At 47.1% G+C, this 24,749-nt stretch overlaps 1 long non-coding RNA gene and 1 pseudogene across 5 annotated transcripts; both read left to right on the top strand.

Moving 5' to 3' along the window:
* Nucleotides 1-6: 6 nt before the first annotated feature.
* Nucleotides 7-2,619, top strand: LOC309858365 (heat shock 70 kDa protein 1 pseudogene; annotated as a pseudogene). The gene has a single exon. The product of its transcript is annotated as a heat shock 70 kDa protein 1 pseudogene (transcript).
* Nucleotides 2,620-7,696: 5,077 nt separating this feature from the next.
* Nucleotides 7,697-9,927, top strand: LOC309858367. 4 transcript variants are annotated; one of them, XR_014308162.1, is made up of 6 exons: nt 7,698-8,018; nt 8,203-8,241; nt 8,453-8,494; nt 9,134-9,290; nt 9,470-9,655; nt 9,861-9,927. It is a non-coding gene; the product is annotated as an uncharacterized lncRNA (long non-coding RNA). The 4 variants fall into 4 exon arrangements; XR_014308163.1 differs by having other exon boundaries at nt 9,092-9,290; XR_014308164.1 differs by lacking the exon at nt 9,861-9,927 and having other exon boundaries at nt 7,697-8,018; nt 9,470-9,675.
* Nucleotides 9,928-24,749: the final 14,822 nt, after the last annotated feature.

The raw sequence follows: 24,749 nt of genomic DNA, 5'->3' as shown, positions 1-24,749 counted from the left end.
GGAATATTCCCGACCGGGCAGCCCCGCAGAGCTCCGCGATTGGTCGAGGACGGAAAAGGCGGGGCTGGATGAAGCGTTATAAGCGCAGAGCCGCGCCGCCGCCGGCAAACGCAAAGCGGCAAAGAGGCTCCAGGCTGTCCTGAGGCATCCGCTAGCGCAACTTTCGCCGCGTTATTGAGGCCCGCTCCCGCGCCTTTGCGAGTTTGCAGCTTTCGAGAAGACCGAGTTCCTCGTCGCGGATTCCGACCGCCTTTCCAAAGCCTGAACCTGAGCGCGGGGCAAGGAAGAGAGCAGGGCAGCGGCATGGCGAAAACCGCGGCCATCGGCATCGACCTGGGCACCACCTACTCCTGCGTGGGGGTGTTCCAGCATGGCAAGGTGGAGATCATCGCCAACGACCAGGGCAACCGCACCACCCCCAGCTACGTGGCCTTCACCGACACGGAGCGGCTCATCGGGGATGCGGCCAAGAACCAGGTGGCGCTGAACCCGCAGAACACCGTGTTCGACGCAAAGCGGCTGATCGGCCGCAAGTTCGGCGACCCGGTGGTGCAGTCGGACATGAAGCACTGGCCCTTCCAGGTGATCAGCGACGGCGATAAGCCCAAGGTGCAGGTGAGCTACAAGGGCGAGACCAAGGCGTTCTATCCCGAGGAGATCTCGTCCATGGTGCTGACCAAGATGAAAGAGATCGCCGAGGCGTACCTGGGCTACCCGGTGACCAACGCGGTGATCACCGTGCCGGCCTACTTCAACGACTCGCAGCGCCAGGCCACCAAGGACGCGGGGGTGATCGCGGGGCTGAACGTGCTGAGGATCATCAACGAGCCCACGGCCGCCGCCATCGCCTACGGCCTGGACAGGACGGGCAAGGGGGAGCGCAACGTGCTCATCTTTGACCTGGGCGGCGGCACCTTCGATGTATCCATCCTGACGATCGACGACGGCATCTTCGAGGTGAAGGCCACGGCGGGGGACACCCACCTGGGAGGGGAGGACTTTGACAACCGGCTGGTGAACCACTTCGTGGAGGAGTTCAAGAGGAAGCACAAGAAGGACATCAGCCAGAACAAGCGAGCCGTGAGGCGGTTGCGCACGGCCTGCGAGAGGGCCAAGAGGACCCTGTCGTCCAGCACCCAGGCCAGCCTGGAGATCGACTCCCTGTTCGAGGGCATCGACTTCTACACGTCCATCACCAGGGCGCGGTTCGAGGAGCTGTGCTCGGACCTGTTCCGCAGCACGCTGGAGCCCGTGGAGAAGGCGCTGCGCGACGCCAAGCTGGACAAGGCCCAGATCCACGACCTGGTCCTGGTGGGGGGCTCCACCCGCATCCCCAAGGTGCAGAAGCTGCTGCAAGACTTCTTCAATGGGCGCGACCTCAACAAGAGCATCAACCCCGACGAAGCCGTGGCCTACGGGGCGGCGGTGCAGGCGGCCATCCTGATGGGGGACAAGTCTGAGAACGTGCAGGACCTGCTGCTGCTGGACGTGGCCCCGCTGTCGTTGGGGCTGGAGACGGCCGGGGGCGTGATGACCGCCCTGATCAAGCGCAACTCCACCATCCCCACCAAGCAGACGCAGATCTTCACCACCTACTCGGACAACCAGCCCGGCGTGCTGATCCAGGTGTACGAGGGCGAGAGGTCCATGACGCGGGACAACAACCTGCTGGGGCGCTTCGAGCTGAGTGGCATTCCTCCGGCGCCCCGGGGGGTGCCCCAGATCGAGGTGACCTTCGACATTGACGCCAACGGCATCCTGAACGTCACGGCCACGGACAAGAGCACCGGCAAGGCCAACAAGATCACCATCACCAACGACAAGGGCCGCCTGAGCAAGGAGGAGATCGAGCGCATGGTGCAGGAGGCGGAGAAGTACAAGGCTGAGGATGAGGTGCAGCGAGAGAGGGTGTCTGCCAAGAACGCCCTGGAGTCCTACGCCTTCAACATGAAGAGTGCCGTGGAGGATGAGGGTCTCAAGGGGAAGATCAGCGAGGCGGACAAGAAGAAGGTGCTGGACAAGTGCCAGGAGGTGATTTCCTGGCTGGACGCCAACACCCTGGCCGAGAAGGATGAGTTTGAGCACAAGAGGAAGGAGCTGGAGCAGGTGTGTAACCCCATCATCACTGGACTGTACCAGGGGGCGGGTGGCCCCGGGGCCGGCGGTTTTGGGGCTCAGGCCCCCAAAGGGGGCTCTGGGTCTGGCCCTACCATTGAGGAGGTGGATTAGGGTCCTTAACCTTCATTGCTCCTGGTTTCTTTACAAGTTGGTAGTGACCTGCGGACCTTGCTGTTGCACTGGTTTTTTTTCTACCTTCCATTTTCTACTATTTTAGTTCAATCTAAAGTTAGGTTGTTACATGATAGTATTTGTCTTTATTATTTCTTTCTAGTGTAATACTGTGTTTGGTAGAATTTTTTGCTTTTAAAGTAACTGGTACTGTAAGTCTTTTTTTTTCTTTTTCTTTTTTTTTTTTGTTTGTAAAATGAGTAAATACTGCCACCCTCTGTCCAATTTTGCTGTGTAAACACCAGAAGTCTTGGAATGTCACTTTAGGTTCGTATGGTTGTTTTTTATAATTTGTATACTTCATGATGGAAAATAAAATGTTAAAAAATGTGAGTCTATTTTTATTGAGAGGGGATAACGGGCTCCTGGAATATCTGAATTGCATAGATCAGTGAAAGGGACAGTACTTCTGGAGAGATGTGCAGTGTGAGGAGCCATGATTTGGCTACTTATGTTGGGACTTAATTTTAGGTTGCAAATGACGTCTGTGCTAGAAAATTCTAGGTGCCCATTTCCCTGGATGCACCTTTTTTAGGGGAATAGTAGGGATGGGGGCTGCAAAAAAATGGTTTGAGGGATAAGTTATTGTGGGTTTACAGGCAGTATTGAGAGGGGTTCATGGCTCCTTATTTGCTTGATCTTAATGTTTGCAGAACCCTTAATTTGTCCCTTCTGAGCTATGAGTCTTCTGGTCTGTTACTTAGGTTATGAGTGATAATGGGGGGTGTGTAAAGCAGCAAAAAGGAGATGCAGATACAGTGATTTACTTTGTAAATTCCAGTTCGGTGACTGAGTGCACATTATTAGCCTTAGTTTTGGTTGTCTCACTTTAAAATAAAGAAATTTTTCTGAATGACCTCACTTCTAAAGTTCTACAACATTTTGAGCAGAAATGTGGAATAGACAAGCAGTATCTTCAGCCATGGTCACTCTGCTGCAGTTATCCCAGCAAGGGCACAGAGGGGGAGAGTCTGAGGGTTTTGGGGGCTTGACAATGAAGCAGGTTCTTTGCTTCACCCCAATAATCTTAAGTAATTCTCATCTCCCCTCCTAATTAGATATTTTAACGTTTTTTTCATAGATTAGCATGTGGAAGTGGTCACTTCAACTACATCCAGGGTAAAATTAGCAACAAATGTTTTTTTCACACTGCCTCAACACTGTTGATATTGGGTCCTATCGGTTCTAAGTGACGGTTTTACCCCAGTTCTAAAGATCAGTCACCTCCTTTTCCTTTTAGGGAGACTCTCAAAACCATAAGAACTTAAAGTAACATCTAATTTAATTATGAAGGAGGAGCTGAAAGGAGTAGAGTGTAAAGCTGGGAAGATCAAGGAAATGGGCTTTCTTCCTGCTCTAGCAGTTAGATTAAAGGTCCTTAGCATATTCCTTAGCCTGGTAGAATCCCAACTTCCTGCCTTCCCAAAACTGGGGCTGGAAAGAACAACTCCAAAATAAAAACAAAGTTCAATTTCTGTGTTTTGTTGAAACTTCACCCTGGGGGGAAAAAAATCCAATGTTTTTTACGAATGACAAAGTAGAGAAAGCACTCCTTGAAAGCTTGTAAAGGGAATATAGTAAGCTCTTTTGGTTCCTGGACCAAGTCTCAAAGGCCTGCTTGACTCACAAAATAAGTGAACTATATACTACTATAGCCTCCTACCAAAGGCCTTAGAAAGTACAGTTACATTGCTGCAGCAGCAGGAATTGCGGGCTTTCTTATCTTCCCCACCTCACCCCCCTACCCCTCCCACCCCTCCCCCCCTGCCTGCCAGGTAGTAGAGGGAATAGATATATGCAAGCTCTGGAGACCTGTTTCTCCAACGTGGTGGTGTATTCAAATCATCAGGGGAGGCTAAAAAAAATACCCATTGCCTGGTCTCCACTAGGAGTCTAGTCTTTGGGGGGCGGGCTAAGGTGCCTGAGTGTTTCTGCTGTGCATCAGAAGCTGCTCCTGATTACGTTTTTAGAGGGCTGGGGTATGGGAGAGGGAGGGAGCTGTCAGTGCTTCGAGAAGCAGCAGGTAGTGGGAAGGGGGTTTCTGCTGTGAATGGGAGCACAAAGGCTTGAAAGGAGTTGTTGAAAAGAGTGTTGATTAACTCAGCAGCGGTGATATCGGTGAGGGAAATCTCCCAGGACAAACAGATCAAAAAAGAGAATCCCTAAGGCCGGACATGGTTCTTTAGAAAGCAACATCAGAATATGAGAATTCAGAGGCACCTGAAGAGCATGCAACTCTTGATCTCAGGGTCCTGAGTTTGAGCCCCATATTGGGTATAGAGAGTTAAGAACAAAACCAAACCTTAAAAAAATTTTTTTTTCTTGAGAAAATCAAAATCTTCCAAATGTCCAAAAAAAAATTTTTTTTTAAAAGTTTATGAGAATTCATGGCTCCCTGCACATACACATATCTTGGAACTTAAGGCAAACTTACTTTGCAACATCAACTCTGGGTGGAATTCAGTCCTTGGGAGCCGAGAAATGTACTAAATGAATGAGTGAATACTATAGGATGCTTGGAAGAGATTTTTTTATTTTTATTATTTATTTATTTATTTTATTATTATTTTTTAAACATTTTATTTATTTATTTGTCAGAGAGAGAGCGAGCCAGCACATACAGACAGAGTGGCAGGAAGAGACAGTGAGAGAAGCAGGCTCCCTGCTGAGCAAGGAGCCCTTGATGTGGGACTAGATCCCAGGATGCTGGGATCATGACCTGAGCTGAAGGCAGCGGATTAACCAACTGAGCCACCCAGGTGTCCCTATTTATATATATATATATTTATTTATTTATTTTAAAGATTTTATTTATTTACTTGACAGAGAGAGAGATCACAAGCAGGCAAGGAGGCAGGCAGAGAGAGGAGGAAGCAGGCTCTCCGCAGAGCAGAGAGCCTGATGCCGGGCTCGATCCCAGGATGTTGGGATCATGACCTGAGCCGAAGGCAGAGGCTTTAACCCACTGAGCCACCCAGGCGCCCCTTTATTATTTATTTTTATTCCTAAACTCTACATCCAACTTGGTGCTCAGACTCACTACCCCAAGATCAAGAGTTGCTCCACTGAGCCAGCCAGGCACCCCTGGGAGAGATTTTTTTTTTAAGATTTTATTTATTTATTTGACAGAGAGAGACACAGCAAGAGAGGAATGCAAGCAGGAGGAGTGGGAGAGGGAGAAGCAGGCTCCCCACTGAGCAGGGAGCCCGATGTAGGACTCCATCCCAGGACGCTGGGATCATGACCCAAGCCGAAGGCAGCTGCTTAACCAACTGAGCCACCGAGAGAGAGAGAGAGAGAGAGAGAGAGAGAGAGAGAACGAGCAGGGGGGAGGGGCAAAGAGAGAAGGACCCTGGGATTATGACCTGAGCCAAAGACAGACGCTTAATGACTAAGCCATCCAGGTGCCCCTCTGGGAGAGATTTTTTTGATAGAAGTTTGAAATCGTGGGGGAAGGGAGGTCAGATGAAAAAGTGATTGCAGAGGTAAAATGATATATTTCCTACACCCACACTGGCCTTCTTCCAAATTTTAATCTGTATTCACTGTGCCTAAATTATGTGCCTTAAGGCTGATTTGGGGGGCACCTGACTGGTTCAATTAATAGAGCCTGCAACTCTTGATCTCAGGTGGTGTGTTTGAGCCCTATGTTGCATGTAGAGATTACTAAGAGGAAAAAAAAGGACTGATATCCTATGATCTGGAACCCCTAACTCATCCCCTCACCCAAGTGTCTTTCTCACAAAAGATGAGGATGCCAACCACATCACCAAACATTAACTGCAATGAGGAGCAATAGAAGGGTCCAGGAAGGTGGGATTTGGGATAATTTATGAGTTGATGGATTAAGTGTCCAAGAGCAAATGACCAGATTTCTGGGAGAGCAAAACTAGCAAAGGGAGAACAGGGCCTGGATGTTGCTACACCACCATCATTTGTTTTGCTTCCAACCTCCCTGAAATATATAGTGCTATTTAGAGTATACTGAACAGAGTGGGTCCACTGTTTCTGGCCAACTCCCAGGCCATGCATGGCTCAGAGGACATGAAATAGAAGATGGGATGTCGTTTAATGGGAGTAGTTCAGCTTAAGGGAGTACTTTAATGGTTTTGTGTTTTAGTAGTGTAAGAGAAGAAAAGTTCTGTAGATTCGTTGCACAGCAATGTGAATATGTTCAACACTACTGACTTTACACTTAAAAGCGGTTAGAATGCTTTTTTAATTTATCAAATGGGGAGCGCCTGGGTGGCTCAGACCCTTAAGGTTCGCTTTCGGCTCAGGTCATGATCCCAGGGTCCTGGGATAGAGTTCCCGCATGGCATCGGTCTCCCCGCTCATTGGGGAGACTGCTTCTCTCTTTGCCCCTCCCCCCTGCTCGTTTTCTCTCTCTCTCTCTCTCTCTCTCTCTCTCTCTCTCTCTCTCTCTCTCGGTGGCTCAGTTGGTTAAGCAGCTGCCTTCGGCTCGGGTCATGATCCCAGCGTCCTGGGATGGAGTCCTACATCGGGCTCCTTGCTCAGCGGGGAGCCTGCTTCTCCCTCTGCCTCTGCCTGCCACTCTGTCTGCCTGTGCTCGCTCTCTCCCCCTCTCTCTCTCTCTGATAAATAAATAAAATCTTAAAAAAAAATACTTGGAAAAAATAAGTTATCAAATGGTTTATTTTTTCAAATGGTGTATTTTTTTTTTAAAGATTTTATTTATTTATGCATGAGACACGGACTGAGAGCAAGAGAGGAAGGCAGGGGGAGAAGCAGGCTCCCGGCTGAGCAAGGAGCCCCCTGCTGAGCAAGGAGCCCAATGCGGATCCCACAATTGTGGGACCACAACCTGAGCTAAAAGCAGACCCCTAACCGACTGAGCTACCCAGGAACCCTCAAATGGTGTGCTGTTTTTTGTTTTTGTTTTTTTAAGATTTTATTTATTTGAGAGAGAGAGAGAACGCAAGCAAGGGGAGCAGCAGGCAGAGAGAGGGAGAGGGAGTCGCTGACTCCCCGCTGAGTAGGGAGCCTGACGTGTGGCTCCCTTCCGGGACCTGGAGATCATGACCAGAGGGGAAGGCAGAAGATTAACCATCTGAGCCGCCCAGGCGCCCCTCAAATGGTGTTTGCTTTTTTTTTTTTAATTGTTTATTGTATGTCATTTATATCTTAAAGCTGTTAAAAAAAAAAAAGACATTAAGGTCTGCGGGCTGCAGTGGGTTGCGAATTCAGATTTCGCTAGCTTGACGAAGCGGGTGACAGCGTCCCCGAACGACCCGGATCCCAAGCGGGCCCGGGTGAGGAAGAGGGAGAGGTCCCTCGGTCATTACTGCAGGGGGCACTGGCTGTCCCTGGAGAAACGGCTTCGGAAATGAGCACCTCTGCGCATGCGTCTGGCCCGGCCGGTCGAGAGAAAAAGTCCTCCGTCTTTTGTTTTCGAAATTAACAAGATATGCCCATATTTGCCCGGAAGCGTGTGACACATTCTCCCCTGCTTCTCTTTCCTTTGATTTATTCTTATTTGGCCGAACGACTGGGACGACGCCGTGGGTCGAGCCTGGCATGGACGAAGACAGCCATGCCTGTCAGGCCCCCAGCCTCACGCCGCTATAAATAGCCGGGGACGTGGGGTTGTGGTTCTCTTTGTGCGATTGTCTGGCTGCGCCGGGTTCTGGAGTGCTGCTTCGCCCCCCTCGGGGCTGCCGGGCTCCCTCCCCGACACCCGGGGAGGCGATGGCCCCGGCTTCCTGGGAGTAGGTGTCTCGGGGCCCTGCGGGTGAGGGGGCCGCAGTCTCGGGCTGAGCAGGATGACCTACCGTTACAGACTAGAGTTTCTGACGCGCCCGTGACGCCGCTCTTCGGAACTGACCCAGCCCAGGGCCGGGGGGACGCGGCTAGCGTCGCCCCGGCCTCTGCTGACTCCCTGTTTCTTCCCAGGTCCCTGGTCCCCGCAGGCGTGTCCGCAGCGCCTCGAGGGTGAGTGGATTGCGCAGGATGGAGTGGCTGGTGGTGGTCCTGGGGGAAGACGGGGGTAATGATGAACCCAGGTGACGCTGAGTGTCTCGCTGACGCCATCACCGCAGCGCGCTGACCACCCCCGGGCAGGGTTTTTCCAAGGGTTGGGCTGGGGAGAAACTCAGGGCCGAGAACCTGTGCTAGTAACAAATGCCTGTGTTTTCTCCACAAGGTTTCTAAAGATGTCCGCCGGAGTGTTAACCGTTGAATAAAGGTGAGTGTTAGGTGTGAGATCCTCCTCCCGTGCTTTTCACCGCTTTATCCCCAAACCTGCCTCTTTCATGGGGTCAGTGTGGAATCTATTTTCTAACGAACACGCGAAGCAGTGCAAGTATTTTACCTAGTGATTTTCCAAGGACTGCTTTTCGGTTTACTTTTCTTTTGTGACTATTTAAAAACTCTGTAATTCCCCATGTTTTTTCAAGCATGGTTCAGTCTACTTTATTACTGTACATACTGGGCTTCCCTGATGGCAGTATTTTTTGCAGTTCTGAGGCTGCCCCCCTCTCCCCAACTTTACTCTTTCCCACTTATATCTCTACTCTTCATTTGTCACATCCCTACACTGGGGCAGTTGTCGTTCAGCGTATTACATCCCTTCCCAGAATGGCCTCCAGGGATCCAAGTCTCCTTAAATTGGGAATGATGATTTCTCAGACTAGAGTCTCTGATGCTGGTCTTGATGTCAAAAACTAAATTCTGACTCATTTGGAGAACTGGATACTTGAGTCTCAGAGAATGGGCCTACAGGGGGACCTTAACTTTGCTTGTCCTTCTCATTGGGTTGTCTGCCCCGTTTTCATCTTTCTAGCGTGATTATTCTGGAAGCCTAGCTGGGGTCGCTCACTTTCAGATTAGGCACCGGTCTGGTGGCGGCTGAAGTCTTTTGAATTCGCCCTCTTGGAGAGATGCTGTGGAGAGATGTCTGTAATGCCTAGGTAATGGCTCCTGCCACTTGAACCTGCAGGCTGTGATGAGAAGAGCCACATTGTTTCTTTCTGGCTACTATGGTGAGTGCCCTTTTCTCTTGCAGCCCCAGAGTGGTAGTGATAACCTTTTTGAACCATTAGCATTTCTCTGAGGATCTTTGAAACCGTTGATTACTCATGTTTCCCCTATCCACTCAGGTTCATTTCTTAATTCTAGTTGCCTGCATGGTTCTAATACATGTTCTTCTATGAAATTTCAGGTGTTAACGCAGAGGATTATCTCCTATCTGGTGTTGGGCAGATCCTAGGAACTTCCATCTAACCTCCTTGCATTGACCTGTATGAGCAGCAGCTGTCAACTTACTGGAAAAATGAAACTGCCCAGGAATTTTGAGATGCTTAAATATTTTTAGATCAATAAGACTTCTTTAATAAAAACATTTGTTGTTTTTATTAAAAAGATTCTTTTTTTTTTTTTTTTTAAGATTTTATTTATTTATTTGACAGAGAGAGATCACAAGTAGGCAGAGAGAGAGAGGAGGAGGAAGCAGGCTTCCTGCTGAGCAGAGAGCCCGATGCGGGACTCGATCCCAGGACGCTGAGATCATGACCTGAGCCGAAGGCAGCAGCTTAACCCACTGAGCCACCCAGGCGCCCCTATTAAAAAGATTCTAATGAAACATTTTAAAGCAAAATAAAAGTTTGGTTTCTGTAAAAACAAGGTGGTATGAAAAGATGTAGGGAGGTGAAAGGTAACCATCTGTGAATGAGTATCACAGCTAACAGCTATACATCTGTACCGCTGTATACAGAAAGCTAAAACTAGGTTGACACTAAAATTAAGAGTTTTATTTAGGTGGGGTGCCACAGGATTTTAATGGACTAGGTTTTACCAAGGTTTTTAGGGTGTTGAAATACTGACACAGGTAATTTGCCTTTTGAAGAGTCAGTGGAAACAAATGGTTTTTATTTAAAAGCACATACCCATGGTGGTTACTAGGGGTTGGGGAAAGGGGTAAATGGGAAATGTGGATAGAGAATTTCAGTTTTAGAAGATGTAAAGAAGGGGTGCCTGGGTGGCTCAGTGGGTTGAGCCTCTGCCTTTGGCTCAGGGGCCCTGCGGGTGAGGGGTCCTGGGATCAAGCCCCTCGTTGGGCTCTCCGCTCAATTGGAGAGCCTGCTTCCCCCTCTCTCTGTCAAATCTTCAAAAAGAAACTTAAGAATAAAGGAGATGGGGGCACCTAGGTGGCTCTGGGTTAAAGTCTGCCTTCAGCTTGGGGTCATGATCCCAAGGTCCTGGGATCGAGCTCCACAGGCTTTCTGTGCATCAGGGAGCGTGCTTCCTCCTCTCTGCCTGCCAAATGAATAAATAAAATCTTAGAAAAAAAGAAGATAAATCGTGGTGATGGTTGTTCAGTATTATAGAGCGTATTTAGTACTATTGAAGTGTGTGCTTAAAATTGGTTCAGATAGGGCCACCTGGGTGGCTCAGTGGGTTAATGCACTGCCTCCTGCTTGAGTTGTGATCTCAGGGTCTAGCTCCGCATCTGTTCAGAGGGGAGCCTGCTTCCATCTCTCCCTACTTGTGATCTCTGTCAAATAGATCTTTAAAAAAAAAAAAAAAAAAAAGGTTCAGATAGGGACACCTGGGTGGCTCAGTAAAGCTTTGGCTCAGGTTATGGTCCTGTGGTCAGGCTCCCTGCTCAGTGGTGAGCCTGCTTCTCCCTCTCTTGTGGTTGCCCCTGCTTGTGCTCACTCTATCTAGCTCTGTCAAGTAAAGTCTTAAAAAAGTTGGTAGGTTTTATGTGTATTTCATAATAGTAAAAATGGGGGGGAAGCATATTCATATTTCCACTATTTCAAGGATGGTTTTTCTTTTTTTTTTTAAAGATTTTATGTATTTGACAGACAGAGATCACAAGTAGATGGAGAGGCAGGCAGAGAGAGAGGAGGAAGCAGGCTCCCTGCTGAGCAGAGAGCCCGATGCGGGACTCGATCCCAGGACCCTGAGATCATGACCTGAGCCGAAGGCAGCGGCTTAACCCACTGAGCCACCCAGGCGCTCCTCAAGGATGGTTTTTCACCAGCATGTACAAATTGCCATTGCTGTTAGGACTTAATCATCCAGTTCTTGGGATGAGGGGCATTTAGGTTTCTAGTCGCTGTAAACCAGTGCTGATTCCCTATTTGCACCCATCTGAAGTTGTATAATACACTTCCAAAAATAGAATTTCAAAGGATTTACTCATAAAACAATGCATAGTATATTCATAAGGTTGTACAGTTTATGCTCGGTGACATCAGGGTCCTCATGAGATTGACTGTTTTCCCTATACCTGTCATTGCTACTCCCAGTGGGAACACTTGACACCAGTTTAGTGCTGTTAACTCATAGTACATTCTAGTCTCTCTCTCTTTTTTTTTTTTTTTAAAGATTATTTATTTATTTATTTGAAAGACGGAGATCACAAGTAGGCAGAGAGAGAGAGAGAGGGAAGCAGGCTTCCTGCGGAGCAGGGAGCCCGATGCGGGGCTCGATCCCAGGACCCTGAGATCATGACCCGAGCCAAAGGCAGCAGCCCAAACCACTGAGCCACCCAGGCGCCCCTAGTCTCTTTTTTTTTTAAAGATTATTTATTAGAGTGAGTGAGAGCATGAGAGGGGAGAAGGTCAGAGGGAGAAGCAGACTCCCCATGGAGCTGGGAGCCTGATGCAGGACTTGATTCCGGGACTTCGGGACCATGAGACCTGAGCTGAAGGCAGTTACTTAACCAACTGAGCCACCCAGGCACCCACTTTTTAGTCTTTTTTAACCTTTGCCACTTTATTAAGTATAATCTCTATTCCGCAATGTGGGGCTTGAACTTAAACTTCAAGATCAAGAGTCCTGTGCTCTATCAGCTGAGTCAGATGAGTAAATCTCTTTAAAACTACATTTCTTCTGTATTTGCCTACTGAAAAAAAAAAGGGTTTTTTTTGAGATTTTGTGAGAGTGACTACATGAGCAGAGGGAGGAGGGAAAGGGAGAAGCGGACTCCCTGCTGACTTGATCTCAGGACCCTGAGATTGTGACCTAAGCCAAAGGCAGATTTCCAACCAACTGAATAACCAGGTGCCCCTGCCTACTGTTTCCAGCTTGGTCCCCACCATTTATTTTATTTTATTAAAAGATTTTATTTACTTGACAGAGCACAAGTAGGCAGAGCAGCAGGCAGAGACGGGGAAGCAGACTTCCTGCTGAGCAGAGAGCCCGACGCAGGTCTTGATCCCAGGACCCTGAGATCACAACCTGAGCCGAAGGCAGAGGCTTAACCCACTGAACCACCCAGGCACCCTAGTCACCATTTTATTTAAAAGAAAAAAAAATTTAAGATTTTATTGAGAGAAAGCACAAGCTGGGGGACGGCAGAGTGAGAGATAAGCAGACTTGGAGCTCAGCTGGGAGCCCTACATAGGACTCCATCCCAGGACCCCATGATCGTGATCTGAGCCAAAGTCAGACACCTACCTGACTGGATCATGCAGGCTCTACCCCACCCACCACCACTTTAAATTAGCATAGATAGGGATGCCTAGGTGGTGTCCCTGGAACTTTCAGCTCAGGTTAGGGTTGTGGGATGGAGCAAGGAATCAGGTTCTCTCCCTCTGCCCCGCCCCTTGTATTAAAGTAGGTAATACTTAATTAGGATTCTTAAAATCCCTCACCTGGGTTCTTGTTCTGAAGACAAGAACCGAATTAGTCTGTTACCAGTCAAGGTTACTTTGTGGAGGGGATTGAGACTGGGATGGGGTGAGGGTAGGAGGAGACTTGGACTTTTTCCTCCAGGGATTTTTGAATCAGTACCATGAAGAATGTACCAGTTTATGATGCAAGGTCCCAAGCACTTAATTGTGTTTGGCTCTTAGGCATCATCCTATTTTATCTTCCTGTTTCATCTTCACAGCCAGTGGTGCTTAGATCTGTGCGAAGCTTCTCATGTGCTTCACTTCAATCTTGCAACTTTTGATAGTATCTCCCTCACTTCATAGGCAAGGAAAGGAAGGCTCAGGATGTGAGAGAATTAGCTTAAGGTCAGAAAGTATCAGTCTGGATTCAAATTCCTTTTTGTTTGCTTTATAGTCGTCCAGCTTTAGAACATTACCAGTAACTGAAGCAAACCTGCCTTTTTTTTTTTTTTTTTTAAGATCTTATTTTTTATTTGACAGATCACAAGCAGGCAGAGAGGCAGGCAGAGAGAGGGGGGAAGCAGGCTCCCTGCGGAGCAGAGACCCTGACACTGCTCGATCCCAAGACCCTGAGATCATGACCTGAGCAGACCTGACCTTAAACAGAGGCTTAACCCACTGAGCCACCCTGGCATCCCACGAACCAGCACTTGATTCATTTTCCATTTTAATCCCTCCCACTCAGAGGAAACTACCCAGCTGAACTGTGGCTGTTACCATTCCCTGACTTTTCTTACAATTTTACTCTGAATATATCCCTAAACAACATAGCATGTTTGATATCTTTTTGAACTTAATATGGAATAATTGTTCATGTAGTTCTATTGCAACTTGATTTTTTTTAAAGATTTTATTTATTTATTTGACAGACAGAGATCACAAGTAGGCAGAGAGGCAGGCAAAAAGAGAGAGGAAGGGAAGCAGACTCCCTGCTGAACAGAGAGAGCCCGATGCAGGGCTTGATCCCAGGACCCCAAGAACATGACCTGAGCTGAAAGCAGATGCATTAGCCCACTGAGTCACCCAGGCGCCCCGCAACTTGATTTTTTAAAAGATTTCATTTTTATTATATTTTAAAGATTTTATTTATTTATTTGACAGAGAGACACAGCAAGAGAGGGAATACAAGCAGGGTAAGTGGGAGAGGGAAAGCAGTTTCCTGATGAGCAGGGAGCCTGATGCGGGGCTCGATCCCAAGATCCTGGGATCACGACCTGAGCCCAAGGCAGATGCTTAATGACAGCCACTTAGGTGCCCCTAAAGATTTTGTTATTTTTAAGATTTTATTTATTTGAGAGAGAGAAAAAGCACCAGCAGGGGGCAGGAGCGGAGGAAGAGGGAGAAGCAGTCTCCTTGCTGAGCGGGGAGCCTGTTGCGGAGCTTGATCCCAGGATCCTAAGATCATGACCTGACTTAAGTCTCTGCTTAATCAACTGAGCCACCCAGGTGCCCCTGCAACTTAATTTTTTTTGTTCATGTTTTTTTCCTCTAATTTAGATTGCACCCTTCCACATACATTTCTGTCCATTTTTATTTTGGAAAAACCTTAAAAAACTTCTTTTGTGTTGAGGGGTGTCTCTAAGTGCTATATATGAGGACTTCCATTTGTGAGTGCATTTTTCTAGGTTAACAGTATCACACAGGAAGTATACGGGACTGGTCGAGATCCTGGAGCAAGACTGATTCCCTTTGGCTGGGTTACATATCCACTCTACCACAGTTTCCTTATTTGTCAGTGGGTGAGAGTACCTATCCTTACAAAGAGTTGTTAGGTTTAAAAAAAAATTTTTTTTTTTTTTTTAATTTGACAGAGAGAGACACAGTGAGAGAGGGAACACAAGCAGGGGGAATGGGAGAGGGGGAAGCAGGTCTCCTGATGAGCAGGGAGAGTGATGCAGGGCTCCATCCCAGGACCCTGGGATCATGACCTGAGCTGAAGGCAGATGCTTAACGGCTGAGCCACCCGGGCATCCCTGTTGTTAGGTTTAAATATGTGCACATGAGCTTAAACAGTGCCTCACACATATTAAACCCTATTTAGATATTAGCTACAGTTATATTATTTCAAAGAGCTTAATCATTAACACACATAGCCTACTTAGTACCTCACTCACTCATCCTCCGTCCCTGATGTCACTAATAGAGGGTCAACTTCCTTTCTTGTCCCTGAGGTCTCTTCTGCATTCTCTTGCCCTTATTTGTATGGTCCAAGTCCTCCCCTGGGGGCTGGGACCCTCCTTTCTGAACCAGCCCCGGGGTTGGGGGGTGAGATTGAGCTACAGCCATGGTGAGGGTCGCAGGAACTTTATTTCAGGCATGGAAATCACATTCCAGCCTTCTGCATCCTTGAGCCCCACAGTGTCCCCTCAGAAGTGAGGGTGGTTTGTTACAACCTCTATCCTAAAACATTCCTCCGCACTCCCCATGCTTTACAAGTGACTTCAGAAGTAAACAGCCCTCCCTCCTAACTCACTGGCCAGATCTCACAGCTCTCTGTAGTGACTCTGGGCAGAGGCTGGCCTCTTGGAGCTGCCATAGACAGTGAGCCTCCCAGGGCCTGGCCTCCGCCTGTCTGTCCACGCCTCTCACCCGTGAGATCCTCAGCCACTGGCCAGTCTGGTAGCTCCTCCAGGGGCACCTCTACCCTGCTGGCTGCACAGAACCCTTGGAGTTTGCTTGACTTCTTTATGTTCTCTGTAATGCTAAATGATACGTCATTTAGCTGTAAATGTTCTTAAACATTACATACTGGATATGTAGTCTGTGACTTGCCTTTTTTCTTCACGTTGTCTTTGTGAGAGTAATCCATCCTGGCACATTAGTCATACCACCACTGCATGGAACACGCCACTGCTCTACGGTATTATATTTTATGAATACACCACAATTTATCCATTTTCCTGTTGGAGAATATGTGTGTTACTTCTTTTTCTCCCCATTACAAACAATACCACCAAGGACTTTTTAAAAATTTTTTATAACTAAACTCTATGCCCAGCATGGGTCTTCAACTCATGACCCTGAGATCAAGAGTCACATGCTTGGGGCACCTGCGTGGCTCAGTCATTAAGCGTCTACCTTCAGCTCAGGTGAAGATCCTGGTGTCCTGGGATCGAGTCACGCTTTGGGCTTCCTGCTCAGTGGGAAGCCTGCTTCTCCCTCTCCCACTCCCCCTGCTTGTGCTCCCTCTCTCACTGTGTGTGTGTCTCTCTCTGTCAAATAAATAAATAAATCTTAAAAAAAAAAAGTCACACACTGAACTGATTGAGCCAGCCAAGCGCCCCACCACCAACGACTTTTGTGTACTTTAATCCTTCTACATGCATGTGAGCTTGAATAGTCTGCTGTCCTCACATATCCTATTTGTCAGCAAATCATGCTGGTGTTACTTCAGAAATAACACCAGGATCTGACTGCATCCTACACCTCCACTACCATTCCACTCTGGTAGGCACTTTCACGGCTGACCTACGTGACTGCAACAGAGCCTTCTAACTGGTCTTCTGGCTTCCACCCTGACCCTGTTACAGTCCTATATCCACACAGCAGTCAGAAATTTCCCTTCACACCATGACTTGGGACTTGTCTCTCCCCTGCTCAGTATTCTGCAATGGCTCCCATTTCATTGACAGTGAAAGCCAAAGTCTTCACAAGGACCACCCAACAGGGTCCTCCTGGGTCTAGCTCTGTTGCCTCTGAACCCATCTCCTACTCTCCACTCTGCCTCAGCCACACAGCATGAAGCCAGGAGCTGGTGGGCACTCTCTTGTCAATGCTCAGGGAGTAAAGGTTTTGCTTGCCTGCTGGGGTCACAAATATGTGCCTTGGTCTATAGGGTAGCCCAACAGTTGTGTCAACAGAGCTTGTGGATATAATTTGGGTGGTGAGGAAACGCTAGAGTGGAGAAAGAGAAACTGTTCTGGACATCATTTGTGGAACTATAACTTTATACAATCCATTTGGAAAACAATTTGGCAATTACCTATGAAGTATGATGCACATTCTCTTCAACACTGTTTCCACTTCTGGAATACACCCTAAATACACCCTAAACAAACTTGCATGCATATGTAAGATTGTAGACAAAAGTCCACGGTGCTAATGAATTTTTGGTAATGCATAATTGTTTGTAAGTGGGAGAGGGGGAGGAAACAAATATTTTGCAACAGGAAAATGGGCAAATTGTGGCATTTTCGTAAAATATGATACCACAGAGCAGTGATGTGTTACATGCAGTGGTGGGACTAACATGGCAGCATGGATTAATCTCACAAGCATAATGTGAAGCGGGGAAAAGGCAAGTCACGAAAGAATACCCATGTAGTGTATAATGTATTTTTTAAAAAGATATTTATTTGAGGGCACCTGGGTGGCTCATTTGTTAAGTGTCTGCCTTCAGCTCGGGTCATGATCCCAGGGTCCTGGGATCGAGCCTCATGTCAGGATCCTTGATCAGTGGGAAGCTTGCTTCTCCCTCTCCCACTCCCCCTACTTGTGTTCCTTCTGCCCCTGACCGTCAAATAAATAAATAAATAAATAAATAAATAAAATCTTAAGAAGCACAAAGATATTTATTTGAGAGAGAAGAGAATGAGAGAGGGAAGGTCAGAGGGAGAAGCAGACTCCCCACTGAGTAGGGAGCCCAACACAGGACTTGATCCTGGGACTCCGGGATCGTGACCTGAGCTGAAGGTAGTTGCTCAACCAACTGAGCCACCCAAGTGCCCAAATGTAGTATGAAATGTTTAATGAAATTTACAGCTTAATTGTTTTTTAAAAAGATTTTATTTATTTATTTGACAGAGAGACACCAAGAGAGGAACACAAGCAGGGGGAGTGGGAGAGGGAGAAACAGGCTCCCTGCTGATCAGGGAGCCCGATACGGGACTCGACTCCAGGACCCAGTATCATGACCTGAGTTGAAGGCAGATGCTTAAGGACTGAGCCACCCAGGTGGCCCACAGCTTAACTATTATTTAAAGTTAAATATAATATAGTAAAAGAAATGCATGAGATTGCTAAAAATGCTAAATTCAAGCCACAAGATACCTGGGCTGTGACCAGAGGATAAGTAGAGAGTGATGCAGTCAAGGGGGTGTATGTAGGGGCTCCATGGGTGCTCACTGTATGATTTTTCATATTTTTGTATGTCTAAACTATTTCTTAATAACTTAAAAGCACGGTTTGGGACCTGTGAATTCTGAAGGGCTGAACACAGGCAAAGCTAAGTCACTCCCACAGGGACATCTACAGACTCTGAAGCTCACACATCGAGCTCCCTTGGAAGACATCCAAAATGAGCCAGATTCCAAAACCCTGCGCACCCGCCCTAGCAGGAGCAAGTCAGCAGATCCAACAGCAGGTGACTCTGTAGCTAAGAAACTCAGATAACAGCATATATGAAGGCTGAAGATGTTCAAAGAGATAAAGGAAGGAATTTAATCTATTGTGCACAAACAATAGATTACAAAGAAAGAAAGTATTACTAAGAAAAAGCAGGTGGATTTGAAAAGGAAACAAATGAGGGGGTGCCTGGCAGCTCAGTTGGTAGAGCATGCGACTCTTGGTATGGAGTTGTAAGTTCAAGCCCCAAGTTGGCTGTAAAGATTACTTAAAAACAAAATCTTTACTTTGGCTTGATTCACGTTCTCAGGGTCTTGAGATCGAGACCTGCCTCAGGCGCTGTGGAGGCTGCTTGAGGTTTTCTATTTTCCTTGCCTTCTGCTCCCCTCCCTGACCCTGCTCATCTGCTTTCTTGCTCTATCTAAAAAATCTTTTTAGTTAAATATAGTTTGTAAAAGATTATTTATTTATTTATTTATTTTAGAGAGAGAAAGAGCCAGCTTGGGGGAGGGGCAGAGGGAGGGAATCCTCGAGCAGACTCCCCACTCTTCCATTGATGACCCATGAGATCATGACCCGAACAGAAACCAAGAATCAAATGCTTAACCAACTGAGACACTCAGGCACCCCCTCCCAAATTAAATCTTCAAAAAACATTTTTTTAATTAAAAAAGGAACAAGCAGAACATCTCAAATTGAAATAAGTGAGTACATAAGCAATAACTTATGAATGAATAGAACAAATGAATAGAAAATGAATAGAAAAGCAGTGAGTGGAAGATGAAATCCGTAATGTGGAGCAGAGAATACAAGTGAATAACTTTTTTTTTAAACAAGTGAATAATTTGGAAAGGAAGTAAAATGAAGAATAGTATGAGATGCTGCAGCCTTGGGCTTGTGTGGTTAGAGCTGCCTCACCTGGCTCTTCTGTTACAGTGCTGCTGCCAGAACAGCTCTGCAGGGGGTTGGGGGGAGTGAGGGGAGGGTGGGGGGCGGGCTTGGAGCAGCTCAGGACCATCTGTGAGCTATTGTATACTTTCCCATCCATTCACATCCTACTTTTCCATCATTCTCTTTTGATGTTGTTCTTTCTTTCTCTCTCCTTTAAGATTTTATTTATTTGTGGAAGAGTGAGAGAGAGTGAGTGCACACACAATAAGGGGGAGCAGTATGCAGAGAGAGAAGCAGGCTCCCCGCTGAGCAAGGAGCCTGTGGAGGACTGGATTCCAGGACCCTGAGATCATGACCTGAACTGAAGGCAGTGGCTTAACCAACTGAGCCACTCAGATGTCCCGGTTGTGTTATTTATCAATGAGTAAGGAAACAGGTTATCCCTAAGGATTAAAGTATTTGCTGACTTTAAAAAAAAAAAAAAAAAAGATTTTATTTATTTATTTGTCAGAGAGAGACATATCCAGAAAGGGAACATGAGCAGGGGGAGTGGGAGACGGAGAAGCAGGCTTCCCACGGAGCGGGGAGCCCGATGGGGGGCTTGATGTGGGGCTTGACATGGGGCTTGATCTCAGGATCCTGGGATCATGACCCAAGCAGAAAGCAGACGCATAAGGACTAAGCTATCCAGGCTCCCCAAGTATCTGCTGACTCTTAAAATGTTAACTGTTATTGCTGGCAGTCAGGTGAAACTCAGGTGGCAGTGGGTCAGTTCTAGGCTGACTATTGCCTGACAGTAAACCACTGAATTCTAAAGAATGTAGCAAAGATAGAGATGTCACTAATAATCCCCAGTTATTTGCTGACATCAGGTAATAAACTAGGGTGGAGGTGGGGGATGGGGAGGGGTGCAAGCTGTCTCTAAAGAGCCTTGCAAGAGCAAGTGTCACCCGGATCAGGACACTTTGCATTTCCTGGTGGCATACGGAGAGTTACTGTCCTCCACATGGGTTGTTTTCTTCTAAAGGAAGCCAAGCAACTGTTATAAAAAACTAGTTTTTGAACTTTTTGTTATGAAATGTTTTAAATTAAAAATTTTTAAAAAGATTTTTTTATTTATTTGACAGAGAGAGATCACAAGCAGGCAGAGAGAGAGGAGGAAGCAGGCTCCCTGCTGAGCAGCAAGCCCGATGCGGGACTCGATCCCAGGACCCTGAGATCATGACCTGAGCCGAAGGCAGTGGCTTAACCACTGAGCCACCCAGGCGCCCCTTAAATTAAATTTAATTTTATTAAAGATTTTATTTATTTTTTCAAGATTTTATTTATTTATTTGACAGGCAGAGATCACAAGTAGGCAGAGAGGTAGGCAGATAGAGACAGAGGTAAAGCAGGCTCCCCGCTGAGCAGAGACCCTGATGCGGGGCTCGATCCCAGCACCCGGGATCATGACCTGAGCTGAAGGCAGAGGCTTTAACCCACTGAGCCACCCAGGTGCCCCGAAGATTTTATTTATTTGTCAGAGAGCACAAGTAGGCAGAGCGGCAGACAGAGCAAGAGGGAGGAGCAGGCTCTCTGCTGAGTAGGGAGCTAGATGCGAGGCTTGATCCCTGGGCGTTCATGACCTGAACTGAAGGCAGCCGCTCAACTGACTGAGTCACCCAGGTGCCTCTGAAACTTTTTTAAAAATAAGGTCTATACCCGACATGGGCCTCAAACTCATGATCAAGATCAAGAGTTGCCTGCTCTACTGACTGAGCTAGCCAGATGACCATGAGGCTTTTAAAAAACAGTAGGAAGGGACACCTGAGTGCCTCAGTCCGTTAAGTGCCTGACTCAAGGTTTTGGCTCAGGTCATGATCTCAGGGTCGTGACACTGTGCCCTCCACAACCAGTGTGGAGCCTGCTTATGATTCTCTCTCTCCCTCTCTCTAGCCCCTCTCCCCAAAAAACCGGTAGAAAGAATAGTATAAAGAACACCTGTATACCCACATCTGAATCCAACAATTGTCAGCATTTTTCCATGTTTAAAAGTATGTCAGTGGAGCACCTGGGTTGCTCAGTTGGTCAAGTGTCTGCTTTTGGCCTTGGGGTCTCAGGTCTTGGTCCCAGGCTCCTGGGAGGCAAGACCCACGTGGAGCTCCTGGCTCAGCAGGGAGCCTGCTTCCCCCACTCCCCCTGCTCTCGCTCTCTCTCTCAAATAAATAAAATCTTTTTTTAAAAAAGTCTAAAAATAGGGGTGCCTGGGTGTCTCAGTGGTTTGGGCTGCTGCCTTCGGCTCAGGTCATGATCTCAGGGTCCTGGGATTGAGCCCCGCATCGGGCTCTCTGCTGCGCAGGAAGCCGGCTTCCCTCTATCTCCCTCTCTGCCTGCCTCTCCGTCTGCTTATGATCTCTCTCTGTCAAATAAATAAATAAAATCTTAAAAAAAAAATTCATTTATTCTTTTCCTACCCCCCAAACCCCCTACATTGCATCTCCACTTTCTCATACCAGGGAGATCATATGATAGTTGTCTTTCTCCGCTTGACTTATTTTGCTAAGCATATACCCTCTAGTTCCATCCATGTTGTCGCAAATGGCAAGATTTCATTTCTTTTGATGGCTGCATAGTATTCCATTGTACACATACACCACATCTTCTTTATCCATTCATCTGTTGATGGACATCTAGGTTCTTTCCATAGTTTGGCTATTGTGGACATTGCTGCTATAAACATTTGGGTGCAGGTGCCCCTTTGGATCACTATGTTTGTATCTTTAGGGTAAATACCCAATAGTGCAATTGCTGGGTCGTAGGTTAGCTCTATTTTCAACTTTTTGAGGAACCTCCATGCTGTTTTCCAGAGTGGTTGCACCAGTTTGCTGTTTTTTAAATTTAAGTAGGCTCCACACTAAGTATGGAGTCTAACACAGGGCTTGAACTCTGGAGATCAAGATGGAAGCGGAGAACAGGGGTCAGACACTTAACCAACTAAGCCCCCCCAAGCACCCTGGCGGTATCATTTCTTAAAAGAGTCAGTATGCAATCAAGGATCAAGCACTTTATTTTATGTTACATCTTATTACTCTTTTGATTTCAGAATGACCCCCTTCTTTTCTCCTTTCTAGGACATTGATCTTTTGAAGAGACCAGGCTAGTCATCTTGTAGAATGTTCCGTGTATTGGCTTTGTCTACTTGTGCCATTTTGGTGTTTTGAAGTTGTTCCTCAATCTTCTCTGCATTTTCTTTAAACTTAAATTCCTCCTAAAGGCCTATGTAGATTCTGATTAGCCTGGGCAAGCATACTTCATGTCTGACACTATGCATTACTTTCTCATGGGCTCTAATCAAAGTACTACATGCTTGGGGGGGATTATAGCAACAGATATTTATTTTATTTGTTTTTTTTTTTTCATTTTTAAAAAGATTTTATTTATTCATTTGAGAGACAGAGAAAGCAGGAGTGGGGTGGGGAGGGGGAGGAGCAGAGGGAGAAGGAGAAGCAGGCTCCCTGCTGAGCAGGGAACCCTATGTGGGGTTCCATCCCAGGACCTGGAGATCATGACCCCAGCCGAAGGCAGATATTTTTTTTTTTTTAAGATTTTATTTATTTATTTGACAGAGAGAGATCACAAGTAGGCAGAGAGGCAGGCAGAGAGAGAGAGAGGAGGAAGCAGACTCGCTGCCGAGCAGAGAGCCCAATGCGGGACTCGATCCCAGGACCCTGAGATCATGACCCGAGCCGAAGGCAGCGGCCCAACCCAATGAGCCACCCAGGCGCCCCGAAGGCAGATATTTAACTGACTGAGCCACCCAGGAGCCCCAGCAAGAGATATTTATTCTGTCACAGTTCTGGAGCCCAGAAACTGTCTAAAAGTTTCCCTAGGCCAAAATCAAGGGGTCCACAGGGCCTTGTCCCCTCCAGAGACCCTAGGGGAGAATCCATTCCTTGTCTCCTCCAGCTTCTTGTAGTTGTTGGCAGTCGTTGTGACTAGTGGTCACATCAGTCCAGTCTGCCCTTGAGGCACATGGCCTTCCCTTCACTATGTGTGTGCTGACTCCTCTGCTTCCCAAAACAACTGTATAAATGATTGCATTTGGGGTCCGCAGGATAAGCCAGGATAATCTCCCATCTCAAAATCCTTGACTAAGGGGTGGCTCAGTGGGTTAAAGCCTCTGCCTTCTGCTCAGGTCATGATCCCAGAGTCCTGGGGTCGAGTCCCATATTGGGCTCTCTGCTCAGTGGGGAGCCTGCTTCCTTCTCTCTCTCTGCCTGCTTCTCTGCCTACTTGTGAGCTCCATCTGTCAAATAAATAAATAAAATCTTAAAAAAAAATCCTTGACTGAATCACACCACAGATTCTCTTTTCCCTTGTGAAAGGTAGCAATCACAGGTTCCAGGGACTAGGATGTAGGTATCTTTTAGGAGATCATTTCAGTTTACCACATGCTGTGTGCTTTACAGGGCCTTCCATCAGAGGGATCATCATATCTCCTTGTCCTCCTCCCCCTCCCCTCCTCCTCCTCCTCCTTCTTTTCTCCTTCTCCTCCTCCTCCTTCTTCTTTTTTTGTTAAAGTAGGCTCCATAACCAATGTGAGGATTGAACTCACAACCCTGAGATCAAGAGTCGCAATGCTCCACAGACCGAATCAGCCAGGCCAGGCACCCACTACTTGTCCCATTCTTTTTTTTTTTTTTAAGATTGTATTTATTTTGTCAGGGAGAGAGCAAGCGAGAGCGAGCACATGCAGGGGGAGCAGCAGACAGAGGGAGAAGTAAGTTCCCCGCCAAGCAAGGACCTTAATGCGGGACTTGATCCTGGGACCATGACTGGGATCATGACTGGAGCTGAAGGCAGATGCTTGACCAACTGAGCCACGGGGTGTGCGTGTGTGGGGGTGTCTTTTTTTTTTTTTTTTTTTAGATTTTATTTACTTATTTGTCAGAGACTGAGAGAGAGAGAGATCTTGATCTTAGCTTGATCACCCAGTTGAAAGTGGTGGCCCCTAGATCTCTTCATTGTCAAGGTACTTTCCCTGCTTGCGGTTGACAAGTTTTGGCACCTTGAATGCATGTTCTGTTCCCCATCAACCTTTCACCTGATGGTTTCAGCATCCATTTCTGATCTTTGTCCTGTGTAGAGGAGGAAAGTGTTCCCTGACCTTCGTAGCGTCCCTGGCTGCGTTTAAACATTAAGGCAATAACACAGAAAAGCAGCATACAAATTTATTTAATATAAGTTTCCCATGACACTGGAGCCTTTATATGGAAACAAAGAACCAAGGACACGGTGAAACCTATTTGCTTTTCTGGTGGGTTGAACAAAGAGAGGCAGTTGTGTGACAAAGCAACTCAACCGCAGGGAGGTGACAGGAAATCGAATTGTTTTAACACGGTCTGTTTGTGTAACTTTCGCTCAGTATCAGCCTCTCATCCTTGGTAATGAGAATGTCTTCCTTCCTCTGGCTACAGCGAGGGCACTTTCACGGGGGAGCTTTATTTCCTGCTTTCAGGAAGAAAAAGGAAGGACAGACCACCCTCCGTACCTGCTGTTTCTCCAGTGCCTTTAACTCAAAATAATCAGTATGCCAACACC

This window comes from Mustela nivalis (genome assembly GCF_964662115.1).
Source record: "Mustela nivalis genome assembly, contig: HAP1_SCAFFOLD_2264, whole genome shotgun sequence".
Lineage (NCBI taxonomy): Eukaryota > Metazoa > Chordata > Mammalia > Carnivora > Mustelidae > Mustela > Mustela nivalis.
This window is presented reverse-complemented; position numbering and strand designations above follow the sequence as displayed.